Source organism: Meleagris gallopavo, chromosome 3 (assembly GCF_905368555.1).
Source record: "Meleagris gallopavo chromosome 3, MGAL_WU_HG_1.1, whole genome shotgun sequence".
In the NCBI taxonomy this organism is placed as follows: Eukaryota; Metazoa; Chordata; class Aves; order Galliformes; family Phasianidae; genus Meleagris; species Meleagris gallopavo.
The window spans coordinates 57,317,473-57,332,988 of NC_139406.1; the positions used below are offsets into that span (position 1 = coordinate 57,317,473).

General features: G+C 37.9%; 1 protein-coding gene across 3 annotated transcripts in view; it reads left to right on the plus strand.

Moving 5' to 3' along the window:
• FAM110B (family with sequence similarity 110 member B) overlaps window positions 1–15,516 on the plus strand; it is a 102,813-nt gene that overhangs the window by 24,208 nt on the left and 63,089 nt on the right. For all 3 annotated transcript variants that reach the window (XM_085221152.1, XM_085221150.1, XM_085221151.1), the window contains exon 2: window positions 3,049–3,179. The gene's annotated coding sequence lies outside the window, so the exon portion shown is untranslated. The remainder of the gene's footprint in view (window positions 1–3,048; window positions 3,180–15,516) is intronic.

The window sequence follows — 15,516 nt, forward strand, 5'->3', positions numbered from 1 at the left end:
TTCTTGCAGGTGTCCTCCTTTGGGATGAAGCTCAGTGTTTGTGGGCGTCAATGAGGTAAATTGTTTCCAGCTCTGTATAAAGTCAGAAAACATAAAAGTCAAGGTCCTCAGCTCAGAAGCAAAAGCTTCTATGTTCAGGACAGTTCTGTGTGTGTTCAGCATAGTTAGTCTAAAGTAATGCTATAGTACTATGTGAAATAAGAGCATGTTAACATCACTTGTGGGAAATATGACTTCTGATTGTTTTGGGTTTTCCTTAGTTTGATTCCATCATCTTCTCAGTAGTTCAATGCCAAATTGGTGAGTGAATTAATTTTGTTTTATTGTTTTCATTTAAAACAAAACAAAACAAAAAACAAACAAACAAACAAAAAAAAACACACACATTTGTAGAAACTGCCAGAATTAATGGATATGACCATTTCCTAACCAAAGTCCGCTAACTAATGCTTCTGAAAATTATGTTCTCTAAATTGACTACAACTCCTAAATTATGTCTGAACTGAGCTTTTTTTCCCTAAACCTCTAGAGATATAGTGACTCAGCTCTCCTGCCTGTGAAAATTTAGGGTATATTTTAAACAGACTAAATCTTTTTGGCATAATGCCCACTGGCAAATATTTCCTTCTTTCTAGCTATATGTATGGCTGAGGTTTCCTTCACCTTGTCTACATTGTTAAATAACGTTATTCTCTCAAGGATCTGTGTTCTGTTTGGGTGCAGAAAGCACTCATATCTCTTTCTGTGTATAAAGTGAATCCTATTCATCTGAGCAGCGAGATTCTTACAGCCATCTAGTTTTGTTTCCTGACTTCAGTTTCTCTCCAGTGACAGCGATTAAGGTAACGCCTAATCAAAGCATCAAGTTATCAAATGTTTAATCACCTGCTGCTGAGTTCCCAGATCAGCTTATTTCTTTGTCAAGAAAGCCTACGTTTTTAAAGACTTTACTTTGGATTATAGAGGGTATTGAGGGTAGACTCAAGTGAGGTTTGAAGGTTTAAGTAGGTGCCTTTGGGATTGTTAAAATAAGAAGTCTATTCATTCATGAATCCTTCTGAGTTAGGTTTGGCTTCCCTTCCTTGAGACGTGTATTTTTGTAAGTACTGAAACTTTGATTTCACACACTTAGCAAGAGAATGAAAGAAGAGGGGAACATAACAAATTAGGACAAAAACTCCTTTTTCAAAAGGAAGTCCAAAGACTTGTTTATATTGGACAGTGAAACAGGAAACAGCATGTGTCATAAAAGGCTCCAGCTTGTTGGCTGAAGGCTGAAACTTGAGATGTAGTCTATATATATAAAACACATAAATATTCATAAAAATATTTCTAAGTGAAATTCTGAGTATCTCAGAAGCTGTTGACTGATAACTGCATGGATGCTTCATATGTATTTGTTTATGCATGTGTGCACTCATACCATGCTTTCTTCTTTAAAAATGAATGTATTAAGCTCAGATATGTATTTCCTCTAGGAGGCTGTAGCCTTGCTAGCACTAGATGCACAGTTGGGAGCTAAAACCCATGTTTCTTGCAGACTTGTAACACAGTGACTTATTCTTGCCAGAGGAGTAGAAGGCAAGGAATTCTGATTTCAGCAGAGCAGAAATGGGGGAATTCATCTGTGAAGCTGAATGTTTTCAAAACAAGGCAGAATTTTTTCCTTTAGGATTTTGTCACTGTTGTATTTTAAGCAGTGATTTCTAGGGATTTTGGAGGTGTCTTATGTCCTGCCAAGACCAATTGATAAGTCTAATAATTGTTACTCGAGACAAAAATGTGTATAAGAGCTTGCTTGAGGTGTTGGTCAGGAATGTGACTGGAACAGATTCGCTGCATGTACGTATTTGTAAGCACTTACAGGAAGGTGCCCATCTGTCTCTGAACCCCCTCTGTTTCTGCTTGGTTCCGTTGTATCACTGTTTCAATGGCAGCAAATACTCAAAGCAAGCTGTTGTTGGTCCTATGCACTTGCCCACCACAGATGTATCTGCAAGGAAATGAACTTCTCGTCTTAGGTTTAAGAACATTGAAACGCAGACTCGGCAGATTTCTCTGAAAGTTGGCCTTTGGAAACCTTTGATACCTGGCAAGTATTGTTGCTTCTTCTGTGTATTGACTGTGTTAGGCAACAGTTTCCTTCAACTTGTGCTTCAATAGTTTTGAGATTTTTAAGGAGGGAATTCTGTGTTTCACAGTGTCTGTAGCCTGTTTCTTGAGTTAGTAACAATGAATGGAAAATTAATATCATTTGAAGTTGCTCTGAAATGCTTGATTAAAAGAAGGTCTTGTGTGCCAGCAGGAGTCCCTCTGAGCACGTATCTGTGAAGTAAAACCAAACCCCAGAAAACTCAGATGCTTTAGGATTTCTCTTTTACTACATTATGGTTAGAGCTGAGCTCACCTCAAGTAACACGGTGAGGGGAAAAAAAAAAAAACATGAACTTAAACAGAGATTAAGAACATATCTTTGTAAATTGTGTATGGCTATTTTGCACGTAAGAAACAGCTTTTAGTAGATATTCATTTGAAGAAGCCAGTCTTTTTGCTACCCTTACCTTCTAATGGTGGAGTTGGAGGACTTTGTCATTTTAATTTTTTTCTGAGTGAAATAGAATGCAGTAGAGCATGTGTTTAATAAGGGCTGTTCTGTCAGCTGGGAGGAGACCCTGGTCAAGGAAGTAAGATGGGAGCTGGGCTGGATTCTTTGTCTGCTCCGACACTGTGCTCAGTGACTGCCTTGAAGATGTCTCTCTGCTTGGGCCTGTGTGAAGCATTCCTGAAGCATGTCGCTGAGTAGTTTCAGTGGAGAAAAATGATGGCTTGAGAGATCCAGGATTTATAACTGTAGGTTGCCTGTTAAATTGCAGAGCTTCGAGACTCTGCTCTTGGGACTCATAAATGATACAGGACAACTCCGGCTGACTGAATGCTCATCCAGTATCACTAGTCACCTCTTTTCAGGCCCTGCAAACTGACTTTGATGACACATGGCATAACACATGATCACGAAGCTAAATGCCTTCCCTATTGCTATGTCTCCAGGCAGTGCTGCAAGGAGCCTCTGGGAGTTCCGGCGGGAAGAGACCAGCCTCCATTTGGAGACCTTTGCTACAGGTGAAGACCTTCAAACAAGTCAAGCAGATATATCAGGAGCTCATCAGTTTTACATCAAGGTAAAGAGATTATTTTTCTAGCAAACTGAAGTGGCTAATATGATTTGCAAGATAAGAATTTCCATTCTCTTCCCCCTGCCCAATGATTCTCTGAGCATTTTCATTCGATTGCGGAAACAACAACATAGTGCATTGTAGGTTAGAGCCAGAAGTAATTCCTCATAATATTGGTAGAAAGATGTGTCTGTAGTTCTTTGTTGACAAGGTAGCAAACTGAGAGTTCAACAGTGTGCTGTGTTTTCTAGAAATAAGTTTCCTTTTAATTTCTGCATTTGGAACTTGGAGTGGCCCCAAGTCATGGAAGCACTTTTGGATGTCTGCAGCAACAAGAGGAGAGTGAGGTTTGTGTATGCTGAATTTCTGTTTATCAGCATTAAAGTTCTCTTCATTTGATCATCCAGAACTCACTCGTGCACGTAAGGGACAAACACTGGTGAATGAGGACAAAAAAGACCCCAAGAACTTTGTTAAATTTGTCAGTGCTATTTTGGGATTTTGAATATACTATGATTTTATAAGAAAGACAAGATTTTTGAATGCGGTGATGATGTGTGCCCTCTGTCCTTTATACTGACAAGATTAACTGAACTTTGTGTAGAAGGTTGATTTGGGGGAAAAAAAAATAGTAGCAATGGAAACAGTATTTTCCACAGTTTAAGATTAAACTTAGGTCCCTCTAAAGGTCTTCCAACTTCTGCAATTTTAAAATAACTTTTTCAAGGTCTTAAAGATTGAAGGTTCTGTAAATAAATTTTCCTTAATTCATCCAAGAAGAATAGCAGACTTTTCTTGTTAATCCCTCATTGATTTTTCTCTGAAGGCAGGGCTCTGAACTAGACCAAAGTTCATAATCTTAAAATTAGTGGAGGAAAACTCAAACTGATTTCTATTTTACCATTTGTATAGTCAGCATTTTACCCCATAATATCTGTTCTATGTGCTTGGAAGTAAGACCACCAAGCAAGGGGAGGCCCACAGGGCCCCCTCTGTATGCCATTCCCTTTCTCTCTGCTTCTCATGTCATTAAATTCACTTCATTTCTTCTGTCTGCCAGCAAGGCCATCTTGAAAAACTGAGGATATTGTATTGAAACCTTGGCAGAGCAGAAAAACTGACAACTGTACAGTAATTTCGAATGGGAGGGCAAAAATCCTGAAATACTTATCTCTTCAACGTTTCCTTTTGTTACATTTACCTTGGGACTGCATGAAACAATGCAAGCTGTGATAACCATGGGAAAAAAAATGCAGTATTTCTTTTACGTGTTATATAAGAAGTACAGTTGTACACAGTGAGGGCATAAGGACTTCATAGGAGCTTTTTGCATAATCTTTAGTGTGCACTGATGCCCTTAAATGGGGTGGTGGTGGTGATTCATGTACGGAAGTGCAAGGTGCCCTAAGCTTTTGGTGGTGCATTTCAATCCACGCACTATGCAGCCTTGAATGCTGTAAATTCTAGTAAATCAGTTTGTTCTGCATCTTTCTGCCTCTTTTTTCCCTTTGTTGGAGGGCTGCCTTGCTAACCAGAAACATATGATAGGAAGCAGCCACATGTTCTAGTGAAAAGGGCACTTTCTAGGTCTGAAGGTTTTCTATTTGCCCTAGATTTTTTTCATTGATGCAGCTGTAACAATTGGTGTCAATGATATGAATAATTGATCAAGGAGTTCTTGTTGCCTCAAGTAATATTCTGCTTATTGCTTCTCAGAACTGTTGCTGTTTGTTATACTACAGCATTGCTGGTTTTTTCCTTCGTTCTTTGCTCCCACCCCTTTGTTCTCTGCCTCTCCTGTAGGAGCATGTTGTTTTTCCTTCAGTGTATTCCATATGTTACTGGGAAACGGGTTCTCCCTTTTAATCAACAACAACATATTTCAAAATAATCCATGGTCCTGGGAACTGTGGAGTATACACATCTGGTTTCCCATAAACATGAATTGCTGGCTTTACAAATGCGAAACATGTAGTCCTGGCCACAGAGTTAGCTCAAGTGTTCCGTAACTTGAGCCTGTATTCGAAATAAAAACAAAATTGTATAGCTTCTTTACCATACTAATAGAAAACATTTAATTTGCTTCTTGAAGCCAACCAGAGGGATGACGCAATGCTGTTCAAGCAGATTTATGGGGCCTTTTCTTCTGAAGAAATCAATACAGCTTGGAGGTGCTGTACTGGGAGCTGGCAAGCTGACTGTGATCCAGCTGTGTTCAACCATAAACTTCTGCACCACAAACCAAAGCTGATGATTTTGATTTATCCAGGCATTGCTATATCTGAGTTATTATGGTGTTGGGTTTTATTCATAGCTTTTTCTCTACTTTACTGCCATTAATACTAGATTGGAGTTTCAAAATAGAAATCTGCTTATGATTTTTTTTAATTGTTTAGAGGGTTTTGTTGCATTTCCTGAATTAAAGTACAGCTCTGTGTACATGCTACACATGACTTTTAGTGGGATCTTTTTCCTCAAAAACAAAACAAAAAACAGTCCTCCATTCAGACTGAGTGTTAAGGGCTAGCATAATTTTCTACTTTCCACAGAAGAAGCTTCGATCATTGAATGTTTTTTTTTGTTTGTTTGTATTTATTTATTACTGCTAGAACAGACAAAATGAGAGTGTTGCTTTTACTCAGTCTAAAAAAGTTCTTACAATATAATTATTTTTTTCCTTAAGAAATGAAACAATCAGTGCGAAGTTTCATAGTAACCAACCTTTATGCTTTTATTTACTTTCTCGTTCCTCTCTGCCCCCAGTAAGTCTGCTTTGGCTGTTGAAACTCTACTGTAAAAAGGAAAGAAACATCAACAGCCTCTTATTTTCCTCCATAATGGAGTTTCAGTCCTCCTTAAGTATTTTATTTCTGGCAAGAATTCTCTTCTAAAATAGCTCTTACAAAACGGTTTCTGATGCTTCTTTCTCCAAGTGGTGTCTGTATTATCTATGGAAGTTGCTTGGTGGTGGTTCGTTTGATCATGTTGATTGCCAGAAGGAAAATCAGAACTAGATAACTGTTTTCTAACCTTTTTTTTTTTTTTTTTCCTTATTTCTGATCACATTTCTGTAGTAACTTTGATGCAGATTTCTTTCATCTCTAACCATTTTTCTCTCCCATATGCCCAACAATTTCATCATGAGTAGATGGCATGAGAAGATGTTGCAGACAACTAAGAACTGGTTGTTGTGTAGATCTTCCTTAGAGCAGCCAAAGATGACAGGTAGGCTTGAGGCATTTCTTGCTGGGTATGTGCTAGCGAAGAGGAAGATGATGTGAGTTGTATGAGATTCTTAGGTTGGAGTTGTTTGGATTTTTCTTTTTTATTAAGATGAAGGAGAAGATGATGATGAATGCAATTAAGATGGGCTGTAATGTTGCTGATTGATTTTTTTTTTTTTTTTCCTTTGAAAAGGCTACCATTTGAAATCTGATATAGAAGTACATGGATCCAAGTAATTTCTAATGATTTTACTTATCTAGATGAATGTATCAGATCCACAGTCCTGAATTTGAATACAATTTGAAATAATATTTTAAAAAATTACCTATTTTTGGGGGGAAAAAGTAATTCTAATATAAATACTGAATTTTTAAGGTGTTAAATGTATCTTTTGCTATGGCAGTGCTTTTTTGGTAGTAGTGTGGATGAGTGTGCTGAGACAGTGTGATTATTATGTTTTGAATAAACATAAGGACAGTTTACATCTAGTATCTGCTTATGTAGATATAATAAATAGATTCTTGGATATCAAGTATTACCAAAAAAATCTGAACAGCCTAAGTTGTTTTCTGAAATGCTTCCATTAGATAAACAAAATGTTTCAATATGAGCTTCATTTGATCTCGGTGGCAAAGTTGAGTCTTTGGTGTTTGTACAGTCGTAAAGTTCTTTGACATCTTTTTGCGTGTTTTGTCTCGTGTCAAAGAATACTGGATCATCAGAGGTGCTGCCTACTGCTATTCTCTAAAAGACAGAGCTATAAGGAGCAATACATGAATCTTTAGAAGAATGAGGTATAATTCCAACAAGCCATCCTGTCTTTTTGTTTAGGGGGGGGGCAGATTTTCCCTATATTCAGCCATTTCTGCTCAGATGGTTTCTATCTGGAACTGAAATGCAGTTGGCTTCAGCAAACAGGTTGTCGCGCTATGGACAAAACTTAGTGCCGGTGGGTTCTGGCCTGACTGTTCTAAAATTCTTGTTGACATGAAAGGTCTGTAACTGGCAGTCTGGTCTGAAATATACCATAATGCTTTGAAAGCTACACTTTATTCAAAGTTTCATTTACTGCAGCATATTTTCTTTGCTTGATTATGGTAGTAGGGCTGTATTCCCATATAAACACTAAAATGAAGTTGTTAAGAAGAACAGAAATGCTTGCAGCATTTGCACTAAAGTTCATGGAGCATGAGATTAGCTCTATTTAGGACTTTCCTACTTTGGAGGGATTAAAAAACCTTCTCAGAAATGGATAAATACAAAAAAAATTCTCAGACTAGCAAAGTAGTATGTAAGTGTTGGGAAGAAAGACATTTAATTATTACATAGAGAATAATCTGAATTGAAATGCCACATGGAAACCACTTTATAATCTTACCTTCCTACATATGAATTGAAAAGCAGGCAAAAGTACAAGGCATGACCTAAAAATGGTAGTCTTTAAGCTGCTTTGAATATGTTGTCTTATTTTTATCTAGCCTGAAATCTTATTTTTCTGCAAGTAAAACCTGATTCAACCATTCTGCCTGTTGATGTTCTCATGCTTCTAACTCTGCCAAGCGTAGCTATTGCTGCTTCATCTAAAGAGTGGAGTCTGAGTCCTACTGGAAACAGAACACTGTCTGGAGGATGCAGACTTCTTAAGAAACTTAAATAAGATAAGGCTAATCCTATTGTATGCTTCCACTTTAGGAGTTAGTATGGAAACTTGCCTTTCCTTATTATGGCCCCGTACTACTGGCTAGGTGCCTTATTGGATTTCTCCCCAGGTTTTTTTCTGAACTGTTGGCTTGGTAGACATTCGTATTAATAATGTTTCATGCAGTTGTGAATTATTGTCCTGTTGTGCCAATTTCCAGACTTCCAGGGGAAAGAAAGCCTCTTCAGTTTTTATGGGTCAGAGAAGGTGAAAATGTGTCCACCTAGTCTTTTGGTAGTGGCAAACTTAGTTTCACTGATGAGGCATGTTTCATTTTGAAATGTTTTACATAAGTAGAAATAAAGCAAGGATTAGTATACTAAGTCCTTGTGGTATTTTGCTCAGCTCATTTGTAGCTTCGGAAGAATTACTGTGCATTGAGTAGACTGTTTGAAATGTAAGTTTGGATGGAGACTGAATCAAACTTTATAATCTTGCCTCCTGGAAGAGCTATTGTCAAGTATTTCAGAAACAAATGTAAGAGTTTTCCTTCAGGTGTGGAAAGATAATCTACTTCTAGTATTTACCTTGATCTTTTCCATTTTGAGATTAAACTTCAGTCAATTTAGTCTGTTCTGTAATCTTTTTCATTCAGTCATGTAACTGCTGTATGAAAATCTACTTTTTTGAATCGTGCCAAAATCTTGGTTTTGTCAACTTCCTGTTGCAAAGATTTCCACAGTTAGTTTGTAGGTTGCTTTAAAACACATTCATGCAGATTTAAATGCAAATATATACGTTTAATAATTGAATACAGCTTTTTGCCTTGTCCCTTCTATTTTTAGACTCTTGTCATGTTATCTCCATACCCTTAATCGTTTTAAGTGCTTTCTACAAACCTCATTTTGTTTAGACAGGAAAACTATTGCAGTGCCCTACCCACAATGTTTTTCAAAATATTATGCAAGAGGAGAATTTCTGACTTCAGAATGAAGTTAATTTAGTTCTCTAAACCAGCCTTAGCTTTCTTAAAATGTGCAGCATAATAGAAGATTTGTAGAGAATTAGGGTATTAGAAACATGCTTTTCTAGCTCCCCTAAAATTGATTAACTTCTGTAAATAAATCCTAAGCAGTGATTGTGTGCAAGTGACTAATATTTGGTCTCTTTCCTTCTCTTCTAAGGAATCTGAAACCTTGGTAAGTCCATATAGTTATCAGAAGGTTTTGACTCAATTGGAAAGGAGCATTCCTGGGAATTGAAGTCTAGATTAAGAGAAGAAACTTTTTGTTCTTAGATCAGCAACGAACTCACTTCATGGCCTTGGGCACGTCCTCTTGGCTTCCTTGCTCCAGTTCCCTATTGTATCCACTGCTGCCACCACCACCATAAATTCCTTTGCGAGCTTTGGAGGTGACTGTCAAAGCCATTCATTATTCAGAGCAAACTCTGCTTCATTTGCTATGCAGTTACTTAAACTGCGGTGGAAATACACAATTGAGACTATAAAGAACTCCAACCAATGGAATAAAATCAGCTTGTGCAATGTGTGTTTCAGTAATGTGGATTTGATTTAAAGTAGTTCAATTTTAGAGCTATCAGTCTCTAGAAAGACTGGTGGAAATAAAACTGGTTAAGAACAAGAGTACTGTGACCAAAATAGTTAAAATAAGAAGGGAAGAAAAGTTCCATCCTAAAATGAATACGTGGCAGTCTTATTGTGCCTGAGTTTTAGCACTAATGTTTTCTGCCAAGTAAATTAAATTCATGAAGAAAAGCTGGACTCCAAGTGTTGGACTGCTAGTATTTTTTCAGGAGGTTAATGTGATGAAGGAGAACAATGATAAAAGGAAGCTTAACATTTAAGAGTGGACCACTGTGAGAGGTCTTTGTGCCTGTGTGTAATGTGAAGACTGAGTGTCCTGTTAAGTTTACTGTTGTATGTTTTCTGCTTAGTTTTTTGTGTGTGCCAGAATGTACTCAGGGAAGACCCATAAACTCTTTCCCTTTTTTCCTTCACAAATGCATTTATTTCCTGTCTAACGTTGGAAAAGAGGAGCAACAAAGGAGAGGTTTTGTTAAATACGGCAAAATCTAATTACAGCCTGATTTAAAGCTACATTTACACAATGGCTGAGGGGTGAGTTCACTTCCATAAAAACAAACTCGTTGGCTTCCTACTGTGCATTGGGGAGTGAGGACGGGTGTCCTGGAGAGCTGCTGCCTCCCTCTGCTGGCACAAGCTTTTCTTGCGCTGTGCTGAAGCTGTACTACATGGTAAAAAAATAGGAGTACTCCTATGCAGAAGAATATTGAAGCATCACTTTATTGGTGTGCATTCATTTTGCCTGCCTGCCTGCAGTATAACCAGTAATGTTGTGTTACCTGTGTGATTGAGTCTGGCTGGATGTTTGTTTCCTATGAGCAGAAAGAATCTTGTTCCTCAGAATGGATGGTTGTTTGCTTGAATCTGTGTTTTGAATGGTTGTATCTCTAATGGTTGAAAGGGGAGCTACTGGTGAATTAACCACATTTTCTTTGTCAATATTCATTCAGTGTGCACCTCTGAAATGTGCAAGCTGTCATATTGGTTCTCTGCTGAAGTATCTCCATGGGTAATATTGGTGTAGTTGGCTTAAAAATTTTGATGTTTTTTATTTTCAGCTGTTCCCGGTTCAAGTGTCTTGCTGTTCTTCTAACTCTGTTTCTGAGAAGGAGGGAGGGGAGGGGGGGGAAAAAAGGTTGCATATCTCCAACTTAACAAAAGTTGATGGCTTGTATTCTTTTTCTCCTGGAATAGCCTTTGCCCAAGACCTCCATGACAGATGGTATTGTTACTGCAGCTTTACAGTCATCTGAGACTGACATGTGCATGCTTTTTATTCCTTTCATGTTTCCAGCTGGTGAATACCATTTTTAGCAGAGTTTTTGATGACTGTTGTGAAAGTAAGTGCCTGACATTGCACTTCATGCTGCTGCAATTGCTTCCATTCTGCTTCTATAACTCAAAAATTCACCTGATTCTTTTCGTGTGACACTTCAGTTCTCCTCCACCTTCTTGATTTCTTGAAGCTTGGTGCCATCAGAAAGTCTCATCAGTGCACTCTCCTAACTTATAGCAAGACCTCTTATCTTTTTGATGTAAGACTTTTCAAAATAATTTCTCGACCTCTCCTGTCTAGCAATATTTTTGGTTGTGTTTATGAATTACTTCTGTTGCTCTTTCTCCTACTTCTGTTGGCATCATCTCTATCTGAAGTGATAATTTCCCATGTGGCATCCTATGAAATGTTTTACTGGTATAGAGGTAAACATACTGCCATTACCCACAAAAATCAGGGCTAAGGAAAGACTATGAATGAGTCAAGACCAATACACTTTTTGCAAGCATATGTTGCAGTTCATCGTTTTAGTTTTTGATGTATCCTTTTTTTAATCTTTATTCTGAGTTTGAGATTGCTGAGCCATGTTTGAAAGCTGCCTTGGAATAAAGGCATTTGAGTGAGTGGCAGTCTGGGGCATGTCAGTCAGTTGGTGCCTCAGGGCAAGGGGGAGGCCTTGGTAGAGAAGAAACAGGTATGGGCAGCATGAGTAAGTGGTGTTATGGGAAGGAAAGAGGGATGCCAGAGCATGCTCAGGAGAAAGCATTGCAGAGAGTGATGGGGAGACAAAACTAGAGAAGGACAGAATGTAGAAGTTGAGCATTTGAAAGAGGATATACTGAGTTGTGCTGAGGCTCTGCTGCATAGTTAGTATTGCAGAAGGAAGGGCAATAAGGCTATAGAGGGCTTGTGAGAGAGGAACTGAGGAATCAGAGCCTGACTGGGTGTTCCTGATAGGTAAAGAATGAGAAAAATTGGCTGACCTTTCTGGCTGTATGTGGGCCAGCATACAAAGACGTAGAAGGTCACAAAAAGCAGAGCGAGCCTGCGTTGTACATGGCCTTCAAACTTTAAGGTGTCTGGCGGTGCTAGGAGAATCAGTTTGTGCTCTTAGCCTATTCTACCTGGTCATGTTAGAACCCTGACCTAGTTAGGGAAGGAGATAAAAAGTAGAAAGAAAATAAAAGTCATGTCCCACCCTTCACTAGTCCTCTGAGGTGTATGGGTTTCCTCTTCTTGATTGGTTTTCATGAATTGAACTCTTCATAAAAACTAAAATAAAATCAGTAGTTGGATAGATACCCAAATGCTAGTCAGTGTCAATATGGGGAAATGACTCAGGATGAACTACAACTGCTTTTTTATTGTTAGTCCCCTTCCTCAGCTTTAGTGTTACAAAATTTATTGTTCCAGGAGAGGCAGTGATTTTCTACAACTTTCCCTAATAAATGAACAAACAAAAAGTTCCTGCTGTTTCCTTGGTGGATACATTTTCAGAGATGCTGAACTAGTCAGCTACACTAATTGCAGAAATACCCTATTAAACTACTAGGTATATAATTTTATTACTTCCCTGAAAGAGTCATAAAGAAAATCAAATTCTGAATCTGTGAAATTTTTAAAAGGAAGACCAACTTAAAACTGTGAACAAGGATTCAGTTGCACGAAGGACATGATGTAAAATTAAATAATAAAGTAACAATGGGTCCAGTAGGTCATGTTAATCAAATGACTGCTAATCTGAAGCATTAAATTCCTGCTGTGGATTTTACACTTAGCCCTGGTTAGTACTGACCTGTAGCAACGTGGGGTGTTGAGCCATTCAAAGAGCTGTGGTGCCTTGCTCTCTAGCCTGAAGACCTCCTCACGATGGAAGAAAGCTCCCTTTGTGTGTCATGTGAGCCTGAACTTCTAAGGCGGTTGCCCAGTTTGCCAAAAGCAGGAATGTTCCACCAAGCAGCCTTTTTGAGATAGGCTTTATCCTTCCATACGGGTGTTGATGTCATGGTGGTTATCATGGTAAGTCATCCAGAATTACCTGTTGCATGATAAAATGAAATATTTCCACTCAGGACTGTTGAAATAGTTTGCTTCATCTCAGTTTGTTTATGTGGAAATTTTTGAGTTGCTTGCAGAGCATTGAATGAAAAGAATCTCTGGTTATTTTCCCAAGATACTAGTGTTGGGCTCTCTGACTTGTATGAATTCTGAGGTATACAAATAAAAGAAAGTCATTTTTTTTCATTGAACTCATTGGAAGTTGACTTTATTTTACACCATCATCCTTGAGTTAAGAGAGCTTGTTATCGCAGCAGTTAATAAACTCCTTAATAACAGGGTTCTTAATGGATTTAGTAAGCATAAATGCTTATGCTAAATAAATTCACAATCTACCGCCTAAATCAGCCTTCCCTAATTTGTATATGCCAACATCTTGAAAATAATTTTCTGATCTATAAGAGAAGAAATGGAAGAGGCATATGTATACATAGATCTGTTTAATAGTGTTTAAAAATAATAATAATAAAAAGGCTCTTAATGCTGTTGCCTGCTGCAGCCACAATTTCTAAATTAGATTAGGTGCTGTAAGCTTTCAGAGGAGTGAAAGTATTTTCTCATGTGTCACACAAACACTATGTGATAAGAAGTGCTCTGTGGTGAGCTGTTTAAGCAGACAGCAAGCTTAGGTATGTGACCTCAGCCAAAAACTATTCAGTCACATCAGTGTGATTTAAGTTATCTCTACCCAGAATTGCTTGGCATTGAAACTTCATTATTCTGATAGCTAAGCTCTATATATTTGCATCAGTTCTAGATGAAGTTTTGTTACATGTGGAGTATTCCAGTAGGATTTTGTCCTCTGCAGAGCTTTCTAATCTTTGAGTTGTCTCTTTCTTCTTTGTATGCTATATTAGTAAGAATAGGTAGTTTTGAATAAATGTATATACGCCACACTTACTTTGTGACTCTTTCAGTTACACCTTGATAGCACTTCTATTACACGTTCTTCTGCAATGCTTATTCACTTGAGGTTCTGCTGTGATAGGCAGCCTGTAATGAAAATACTGACTCATCCAAATACAGTTTTTTCTTTATTTTGTAAGACAGATTGCAAGATAGTTTAAAATTACAAGTATTAGATCACATTTTTGTTGAATGATTGCTTATGATTCTTGCCAAGTTAGTGCTCTTACTCACCTATTTTAGTCATTGGCCAGGTTTTAAATTTCACTGTTGAGGGAAGCAGAAAAAATTGTTTATGGAGTCTCCTGAATGATGATTGCTTCACATCTCTTTAGCTTAATGTTTTGATGGTACTCCTTGTGTTAAAGAACTTTGTATAAAGAACAAAATGAATTCATCTCGTAACATAAAATATGGGTAATCTTGGGAAGCATTATCATCTGTAAGGTGAAGGTTGGATGTGCATATGATGTAGTCTTCCATTCATAGATAGATTGTGCACCCTTTAATTTTCAAATGCTTTAATTCCAGTGCAAGCAATCGAATGACTCACCAGTTATCTAAAGCATCAGGTAACTATACCTATATTTAGCTTTGTTCTAGTTTCTTATCCTTGTTTCTATCTTCATTTTCTCAGTTGAAAGCTATAGTGAGTTTCGTTAATGTTTAGAAAAACAAAAACCTCAAACAACCTGGGAAGCATTCCTAAGTGTTCTCATGAGTATAACCTCTGCAGACTCTTCAAAGGCTCTTTCTGTTTCTGCTGATAGTCAAGGGATGTAGAGAATAGGTCTTCAGGCTTCTTTCACAGTACCTTCTAACGCAAAATACTTCATCCACTATCAGGTAACACTTTTTAAGTTGGACATGATATCTCTATTAGAGAGAGGTATCTTCCCTCTGCCAAGGCCTCTGTCCTGTTAGCAGTGTCCCTGATACGGACCAGCTCCAGCAGTGCCTTTGTTCTTCTAGTAGGTCATTGCTGAGGCATGAGATGATGGTCCCATGTTTGAACTGTGCTCTGTAAGCCCTAAGAAACGCACAGTGACATAAGTGAATCTCACAGAGAAGATGGGAACCAGTTAATTTAATAACATGGCTTTTGTCTGTAAAGTAGAGATCAGAAACTTCCAAACTGCTTTTTTCCTTTGCTTTGGAAATGTTTTGTGCTACAGACAGCAGTGCTTAGCCACTTTAGCAACTTACTAGATGGAAGTGCTGGCTTGCAGAGGCTCAGACAAGAAATCAATACTGGTTTTCCATCTGGCTGCCCTAAAGACTATGCAAATTAAAATTGTTTATCTGTGTAAGGAAGAGAAAGAAAAAAAAAAAAATTAAAATACATATACAGTGCTAGAAATACAGTTAGTAAATATGAGCTGGTGCTTGTGCTGCATCTGGGAAGGATCTTGTATGGATAATTGTGTTGATAAAGTAGTTATGGTAAGTTCTCCTGAGAGCTGTAGTAGAATGTGCAAATAATGTATTTTGTTTTTCCTCACAAATTCTGCAGATCTGCTTCCAGCAGACTTTCCAACCTGATGAGGTGAGTGCAGAGGCATTGCCAGCTAGAAGGCATGCTTTGTTTTCTGTGGTTCAGTCTCCTGATACCTCTTAGGTATGGATTTAGTTG